General features: G+C 41.5%; 1 long non-coding RNA gene across 1 annotated transcript; it reads right to left on the bottom strand.

Annotated features, from left to right (window-relative positions):
* Positions 1-2,164: 2,164 nt before the first annotated feature.
* On the bottom strand, positions 2,165-3,676 carry LOC118558651. Its single transcript, XR_004928413.1, has 3 exons — positions 3,464-3,676; positions 3,165-3,342; positions 2,165-2,176 (listed from the first exon to the last, which is right to left on the bottom strand). It is a non-coding gene; the product is annotated as an uncharacterized LOC118558651 (long non-coding RNA).
* Positions 3,677-9,240: the final 5,564 nt, after the last annotated feature.

Raw genomic sequence — 9,240 nt, 5'->3', positions numbered from 1 at the left:
TAAATGAGTCATTTCAGGTCGAACAAAGGTTTTCTCGGCCGCCCTGGGGGTCTGTGGGGGAAATACCGCACTTGCAATGGGGTACCGCGAACGAGCTATTTTTAGAAACGTAACGTCACGATGACGTCACATCACGTGGTACGCAGTGGGGCAAACTCCGGAAACCCGCCGCTGTTTTGCTTTAAAAAAGACGTGCGTTAGCCTAGGTTTTACTCCGTAAATAACTGCTTTTTCCAAATCTAAGACCATGGTTTTTAAACATTGTTGCTATGGAACGTGCAACAGCAACTCGAGGTACGCTGATTGGCCGTATATGAAGGATGTTTTGTTCATTACTTTCCCGAAATTCAAGACTGCCAAGGAGAAATGTGTGCGCTTGGTACCGGTGCAGTCGGCCTACATATGTAGCAAGCATTTTGTCGGAGGAAAGGGCACAACCGAAGAACATCCTGACCCAATTCCAGCGACATCAAGTCAAGGTAAGAGTATTTTGGTGACCGACATGTTAATAATGAAGCGCCTGCTACCATGATCGCATATAGGCTGTCATGGTAGCAGGCGCTAACATGATACCCTGCTACCAGGATAGCTTACTCAAAAACATTTCAAATGAGACAAACATTAAAAGTATACCGATTCCTGGACGGTGATTGCAAACAAAAAAAAAAAAACGGCCGACGCCGCCATGATCGCCGCGCAGAGAAAAAAAACAAAGCTTACCGTTCATCAACTCGGCCAGTTTTCCGGTTTTTTAAGCCCTGAAGGTTGGTGTGTTCTTCGACAGTTCGACCAGTAAACCGTGTGCCTGGGACATCGTCTTGGGAAAGTTTAATGGCTGCAAAGTCGGTCATATCGCTGGTTCTGTTGCGCTTGTAATAGCTGGGTACTCTGTGCGTTCTCTCCTGTGTGCCCTACCTAAGAGGCAAAAGGGGCGTTGCTCTTGAGACGGTGACGTCACGTGCGCGGTACCCCATTGCAAGAGCTCACGGCCCGCACACACAGAAGTCTTGCTTTACGGCGAGAACTCCATGTGTTTTTGCCCTGCCATTCACTATATGCACGCGCGAAAGCAACAACAAAGAACCGCGTGTTAACATCAAATAAACATGCAAGCATATCGAGTTTTATTAATATTATTATTATTTTTATTTTTTTTTATTTTTATGTTGGCAAGACGCTACCGCGGCGGCTGTGGCTTGGCGAGGCGGCGGCCGCGGCTTGGCGAGGCTGTGGCGGTAGCGTCTCGCCAACATAAAAAATAATAATAATAATAATAAAACTGGCGAGGCGGCGTCGGACGCGGCTTGGCGGCGGCCGCGGCTTGACTCTGGGAGTTTCGTGAGAATGACCTACATCAATGTTGTAGATGGTGGTCTGCACAAACGTGTACATGCCATTTAAGGCCTGGTCGTAGGAGATGCCAAAAACATAATGTGCTTTGAAAAGTTCATCAAAGGCTGACAGGGAAGACTTGCCCTTGCAGGGAATGAGATGACCATCCAATGCAATGTAGAACTCTTGGATGTGCTTTCTTGACGTCCCAACTGCCAGGATGTAGGGCTGCCTCTGCTGGTTTGGACCAGAGTGCTCCTGAAGGTTGGGAACATGAATGTAAGATAACAATAAACTAAAATTCATCTACACTGAACAATACATTTTGATGGATAAGACACACTCTGATAGAAATCTGGTGGCACAGTTAGCTTCCCATGCAGAATATATTCAGCATGTTATAAGGCAACCAAGGTTTTTGTACCACGGTCACACAAAGAGAAAGAATTAAACAGAGAGGTAATCAATGTTGGTTACCTTATCACATATCCCTGCAAACTCCAATACGTTGGCAAGACAAACAGACAACTAAAAATAAGAATGAACGAGCTCAAGACTGCAGTCAAAAGAGGTTAACCCCACTCTCTATTCGCTATGCACTTCAAGGAGGCAAAACATAAATTATCAGACTTAAAATTCTGTGGAGGTGACATTAAAAAGAAACCGATCAATAATCTGGGGGGTTACACAATTGCCTTTTGACAATGGCTATTGCCATGGGAGATCAGGACTACATGGTCCACAGCTTCTCGGGTACTGATCTTTACAGCTCCCTTCTTTCCTCTTGGAGGTGGTGGCAGTAGGTAGACCAACAGTAGCAGTGAGGCCATGTCACTATCCCAACCTGAGGAGGCAGAAGCACCTGCATTAAGTATGATATACTCCTGAACAAAACCTTTGAAACTACATGAATATTAAAACTCTTTTCAATAACAATACTAGTTCTGCAACTAACAATTTTTTTGATAATCGATTAACCTGTCAATTATTAATCAATTGGTTGGATTAAAAGGTCTGTATTTTATCAGGGAAATTTTATTCTGCACAATGCTCTCCTTCAAACATTGTGCAAACTGAATCTAATGAAAACGCTAGTAAATTAATCTATGTGGACTATACATTGTGAAAAATATTCTTCGTGGACTATACATTATGAGGTGTGTGGTTGAATGTTCTACAGTAACATATATTACATTTTCTGTATTACAGTAAACAGTATTATTCAGTAAATGTATGAGATTTTTAACATTTATATACAATTACATAATCTCATTACAGTTACTGCTCTCATAAAAAAAACAATTAGTTTTGTTTCACGTAGAGTTTAAAGATAAATATAAAATCAAACAACATATTTGATCAAAATTAGTATTTAGTCAAGGGTCATTGCGCTTCCATTCCGACCACCGTTTGATTGATGCACAGACTTGCGCTCATTCAGTGAAGTTTACCGAAGACTAGATTACTGTCAGGACTTTGAGTAAAATGCTGAGGAAAACACATCTCGAAACACATAAAACATCACACAGTGCAATTTTCCCGCAGCAGCAAATTCTGCGATCTCTGCTCTGTTTTTCAGATGCGTTTTATGCATAGAAATGCGTTTTTCACCATTGTGAAGTAACATCACTGACTGGGATTTTCCACAGTGACGTCACAGACCAAACTAATCGATAATGAAATTCTTTTTCGATTATTTTCACTATCGATTTCATTGATTTGTTGTTGCAGCCCTAAAAAAAATATATGTCTACACAGCCATTTGTCATGCTAAAGAAATTAAACAAGTCGACATTTGAAAGATACACACCAGATTCATGTCAATTATTTACGTGGGACCTCGTCATCCTCTTCAGTGTTCTCCTCTGCAGACTGGATAAGGTGGTCAAGCAGGGGTGTCTTGCTGATGTTCTTGGCTTGCTGTATTACTTTGGCTTTCAGGAAATCCCATTTCTCAAGGAGTTTTGATGAAGTCTCAACTCCAAACAACAGGTCAAAGTCTTGCGTCACCTAAGGGGAGGAAGCAAGCATATGTGTATTGATGATGGTGGTATAGTGGTAGTGGTTTTCATCTTTGAACAGCTGTTCTTGGCATTGCAAAAAAAAAAATGTGCTTACAAAAAAAACTTACCAGGCCTTTTGTGTCTAGAAACCTTGGGAACACAGTAAGCACTGTGCTGCATTGCTCAGAATCATGGATCAACTTTTGCCTGTGCTGGAAGGTTTCTCTCATTTTCATGAAGATCTGTTCGTTGTCTGTGCTGTGTTTCAGTAAAGATATGGCCTCACGACACTGGTCTCCCTCCAACTGCTGCACTTTAGTCACTTCTCTCTCTAAGTTTGGTCCGCTGCTGTCTATAGTGCGAGAGCTCCTTCTCCTACCCCCATTGGTACCGCCATTGCTGAGTTCTCGCTGTGTGTTTTTAATCTTCCAGGCAATGTAGCCCTCATTGCTGTCTATGTCAAAAAAGTGTTCCTAAAGACAGTTTCAACAAAGATGGAAATGTATAAAAAAAATAGTTTCAGCATTAATTAATAGAGATCTTTGGAAAAGAAGAGTGAGACTTCTAAAATGCACCAGAACATTATTCATTTGTTTATTAAGATTAAGATTTTAAATATGTACTCACATAGCCTTTTTTGGAGTAGGGATCTTTTAGAGAGGGGAACAGTGTTACTATCCCCAATGCATACTGTGCTCTTTTATCCATAGGGGGAGCACGTCTGTGGAATAAATGTTATGTATTAAAACCAACACACCGGAAAATCTATGATCTGTGCAAGGCCACAGCTCAATGGCCACGGTTGTCATTTAATGAGCTTTTTGATTACAACTACCATATATGCAATTGAATACTATGAATATACACTTTACCAAATCATGCACCATAAAGCATTTTACTTACCCATACTTTTCAAACATTTCAGCAACAACGATGCTGACGAGATCACGGCGTGCTCGGTCCTTCATCTCTCCTGTCATTGCATAGTTTGCAAGGATTTTCTCCCCTCCAGGCTTTTGTTCCAGAATTCTTTTGACAAGCTTGACAAGAGAAATAATTTTTGTGGTAACGGTAACAGGTAAATGTAATATTTACAACATAAATAGAAATGTTCTGAAATCACCTCTTTGGCTTGAGAAGAACTGTCATCAGTATGTAGACCTTTTGGGGACATCACAAAGGCGTCATCAATGCGCTGTCTTTTTGGGGACATCAGAGAAGCATCACTGTCCGATGAGGGTGATGATAGTGACAAGGTGTCTGTGCACAAGGATTGGATCGGAGAGTCTGAAAAGGGCAAAAAGATCATCATTCAAGAAAAGCTTTTTTTTGAGAGGTACTCGGGGCAACAGTCTTACCGGCTAATCCATTTTATCTCAAATGTAGTTTTTCACATCCTAATGTGAACACTGAACAGATAAGAGATAAGGTTAGAAATGTGCAAAGAGGTACTTTAACAGAGAAAGCTCAAATCAAGACATTGGTGAGAAGCTACTGTTTTGGTTTTGTGATAGCAAATAAATTACAATGTTAACACATTGGTATTGTAATAGGGCTGTCGCGATAACCGCAATATTGCATTACCGCGCTACTGACAAGCTAACCGCAGAGGAATGCAAGTAATCCCAGCAATCGCGATATTCGCGTGATTTCTTTTTTCATAAGGCAATACCTTTCTTGTTTCGAAATTCATGCATGTGTATTAAATGTTAAATGTGTTAAAAAGGATAATGAGACTGTTTTCATCATGGTGATTTGTAGAGGCTTCGTAGATTTGCACTTAAGCCTAGGGGAAGTGTTGGCCTAGTGGTTAGAGCAGTGCGCTTGCGCTCTGAGAAGGATGCAAGTACCCGGTTCGATCCCAACTGGCTGCACTCAGGGTCCATGAGCAAGACCCCAAACCCCCAGCTGCCCCCCGTGTGCCCCACAGTGGCAGCCCACTGCTCCCCAACGGGGATGGGTTAAATGCAGAGAAATGTAGGGGGAGTGTTGGCCTAGCGGTTAGAGCAGTGCGCTTACACTCAGAGAAGGATGCAAGTACCCGGTTCGATCCCCAGCGCCTGCACTCTGGGTCCCTGAGCAAGACACTTAACCCCAGATTGCTCCCCGGGCGCCGCACATGGCAGCCCACTGCTCCCCAAGGGTGATGGGTTAAAAGCAGAGAACAAATTTTGTTGTAATGTATGTTTCAATGACAATAAAGATGATATTACTATTACTATAAAACAGTGAATGAGATTGATCGATTGAGCGCGTGCGATGACCTGCATCTGTCTTTTAGATCAAGTCATACAGATCCTGTGGAAAGGTTGCAGGAAAGCGAAATATATTGTGTCATCCTTTTAATCGTTTAAGGGCATTTACCATGAATGGCATCAGCAACATCGCTGGTCAGCATCCACAGCGCGAGGAAGCCACGGGAAACAAAAATCAGAGTCACGCATTAAATCGCATCAGCTTCAGCGTTACCCATGCGACGCATTGCTGGTCAGCTGAGCCTTGAAAAGTGGATCTCAAAGTTAAAAATAATTAACACCTTGTGTTACTATCTTTTAATGAATCAGCGTTTTTGAAGGGTTATAATGACTCATTCAAAGACAGTGTGTTCCCATTGTAACTGCGGGCTGAGTGACAGCTTTTCAATGCGCAGAGACGCTGATAGATCCGGTTACATTGGTTACTAAAATGTACTCGTTTTTGTGCATGCTTAACACATCGTAACACTTATTTATAGGCCTATAGCAACAAATAAATCAAACATAAATAAATAAATAAATGGCGACACTCAAAATTACCCCAAGGGAAAATCCTTCACCGCGACAGCCCTATATTGTAACCCTGCAATGTACACTGTAATTGTACAACCACTTACCAGAAACTGAAAGAACATCAACAATGATCCACAGGATATCTGCTTTTTCCTCCAGGATGTCGCTGAAGACCTCTTCGTCAACCTCTGTTCCACTGTCATCCAGCACATACATGTTTGTCTCAGGGTATGCTGAACTTCTCTTTAGCTTTGAGTACAGAAAAAACATAAGTTGTGTTTAAAAATGCAACAAAGTTGGAGAACAATAATGTTTTTTAGCACTATTTCTATCGTAATGGGCAAAGCTACAGTAGACTAAGAATAAAATTTCATATAAACATACATCTAAACCAGTGGTTGTGTAACTGTGCGTTCACACCAGACACGAATAGCGTGTCAAATTTGCGCCAACCACGTCTAGTTATACGCTTGACCACTTTGTGTCCATTTGCGCGTCAAGAGTGAAATTGACACGCGTAAAAACAAAAGTTTGAGGTGAAATTTATGCACGTCAGAGGCAAGAGTTTCGAAACCCCTTGGCGGCCATCTTTTTTAGATGTTTATCATTAGCATTAACTGAGAGAGTCACCACTCGTATATGCTCTGGAGAGCAGAAACAGCTGCATAGGAGACATTGTTGCTGTACTCGGGTCCACCAGACCCTCTGGAGGATTTCAGGAGTTTCACAATTTGCTCCAGGAGCTAGGTTTGGTGGACCTAATGGTGAGGACGCTGACGAGGACAGCGTAGGCCATATAAGGCCTCCTCCTTGAGTGGTCACTGCCTGACGAGCCCGCGCTCTACAGCCCGGCGCGAGGTTCACCCTCGCCCGCACCCACTTAATCTATAATTTATTTTTGTTTTGATAATAAATGGAGCCAGCCTCCAAATGAAACCTGTCCTGTGCACCATAATTTATTATTCTATTTTAATTTTCATATTTTAATTATAAGACTATAAGCTATTAATTATAATAGCTTTCAGTTTAATTCACATTTTCATTTTTAATCATGAACTTACAGGATATAGGAGCATATAGGCTAGATTATGCAGTTTGTAATATATGAAGAGTTCATAGTCAGTGTTTGTACAAATTTTGATTATCTTTTCATTTTTCACAGGCTTTGCGTGGACGACTTTTTGCCTGTTTTTGCCCTCCAATTCACTATATGCACGCGCGAAAGCAACAACAAAAAAAAACACGTATTAACGTCAAATACAAATGCAGGCACATCGAGTTAGGTTCATTTTTTTTTTGTTTTTGTTTTTTTTGGAATGTTGGCGAGGCGTTAGCGCGAGTTTCGCCAAGATAGCGCTGCGGGAAACACTGGCTAACGTAACCTTAGTCAATTTTGCACAAGGCTGCGGTAGCTATGAGTGCTGAAAAAAAAAACTGTTTTACTAGATTTAACATTCGCAATTACTTTAGCTACCATTGATATAGTAAGTTAGCTAGTTAAACTACTTCTACATTAGCGTTTTTAGTGATTTAGTTATGAGAATTAAAACAAGAAGACAAACAGGAATATTCGGCATGATTCACTTGGTGGTTTCTTACCTACAGTCCCGCGGAATCAAAATGTCGGCTTCGGATGTCCGTTGGAAACTGGTGTCCGAGGCTGCGTCATGATTCAACCAATGACAACGCATAGTCGATCTGATGACGTATCGAAACCTAAACTCATATGCGGACGGGAAAGTAACGACTCTCAAAGAGTTCATCATCCCACCATTCACACTACAACAGCTCCACATCAGCACTAAACCAATATACTAACACTTGAGAGCGTTTATGGTGAAACCTGACAAGTGTACTTTAAACCCAGTTTACTCCAAAGTGTATGAATTATACTCTGGTCATCAAAACTCTGGGATTTTAACACTCTGACATTTGCTGTGCATTAGGGTTACAGGGTAATGGGACAATCAATTTTACTATAGCTCTTGGCCACATTAAAAGCAGGAGTCTATGCTGGCCTGGAATCCTGATTGCTGCAAGAAATGATTAAAACCCCAGTTAAATTAATTACATTGTCTGGAGGAGAAATACTAAAGAAAACAAACTGAATACACCTTGGTGTCCCGAACAAAAAAAAAACAAACAAAAAAAAAAACACACACACACACGTTTTGTTCTTCATTTCAATAAAGAAACTGTATTCAGCAACTTGCCATTTATTGTTAAAGACGGAACATCTTACATGTGACTTTACTGGATGATCCCCATGCTAACTCTCTGATCTGTAATAACAGTAATCACTCGTTGATAGAACCGATACTCATTCATTCATTCAGTAATGAGTGACATTCAGTAATGTCACTCATTACTGAATGTGGAATGCTATGTCTGGAGAAGATGGATTTGGCATGTGTAATGACACAGTTGGACGATGTGCTTGAGAGTAATGCCATCTCAGGGTAATTTGAGAAATAGTCAATTACTACTAAATAGTCTTTTCCTTTCAGGTGGAACAAGTCCATTCCTATTTTGGGCCATGGTGTTGTTGTCACATCAGCTACAGTCATTGGCTCTTTAGTTTGTTTGTTTCTGTATTTCTGGCATGTCTCGTATCTGCTTATCATGTTGCCAATGTCTTTGTTAAGTCCAGGCCAGAATACTGTGTCTCTTGCCCTTCTTTTACATTTTTCAATGCCCAAGTGTCCGTCAAGTATTCTCTGCAGTATCTCTTGTCTAAGAGTACGTGGGATGACTATTCTGTTTTGTTTTAACAACAGTTCATTAACTACACTCAGCTCACCTCTGACATGGTAGAACTGTGGACAGGATCCTGCAGCCCATCCATTCCGCATATTCTCCATCATGCACTGTAGCTCTGGGTCTCTTGCCGTCTCGTCGATGATCTGCCGGGTCTTGGCGTCGGACACAGGAAGTGTTGCAGACACCATGTTGACGTGCACCTGGACATCTTCTTCAGTTGCGCTTGCACAACCCTTGACAGGAGCTCTTGACAGTGCATCAGCAAGAACGAGGTGCTTGCCTTGTGTGTAGATGAGTTCAAAGTCATACCTCTGCATCTTCATCATCATGCGCTGTATCCGTGGTGACATTTCATTCAGGTTCTTTTTTATTATTGC

The sequence above is a fragment of the Fundulus heteroclitus genome, unplaced genomic scaffold (genome assembly GCF_011125445.2).
Source record: "Fundulus heteroclitus isolate FHET01 unplaced genomic scaffold, MU-UCD_Fhet_4.1 scaffold_139, whole genome shotgun sequence".
NCBI lineage: Eukaryota > Metazoa > Chordata > Actinopteri > Cyprinodontiformes > Fundulidae > Fundulus > Fundulus heteroclitus.
This window is presented reverse-complemented; position numbering and strand designations above follow the sequence as displayed.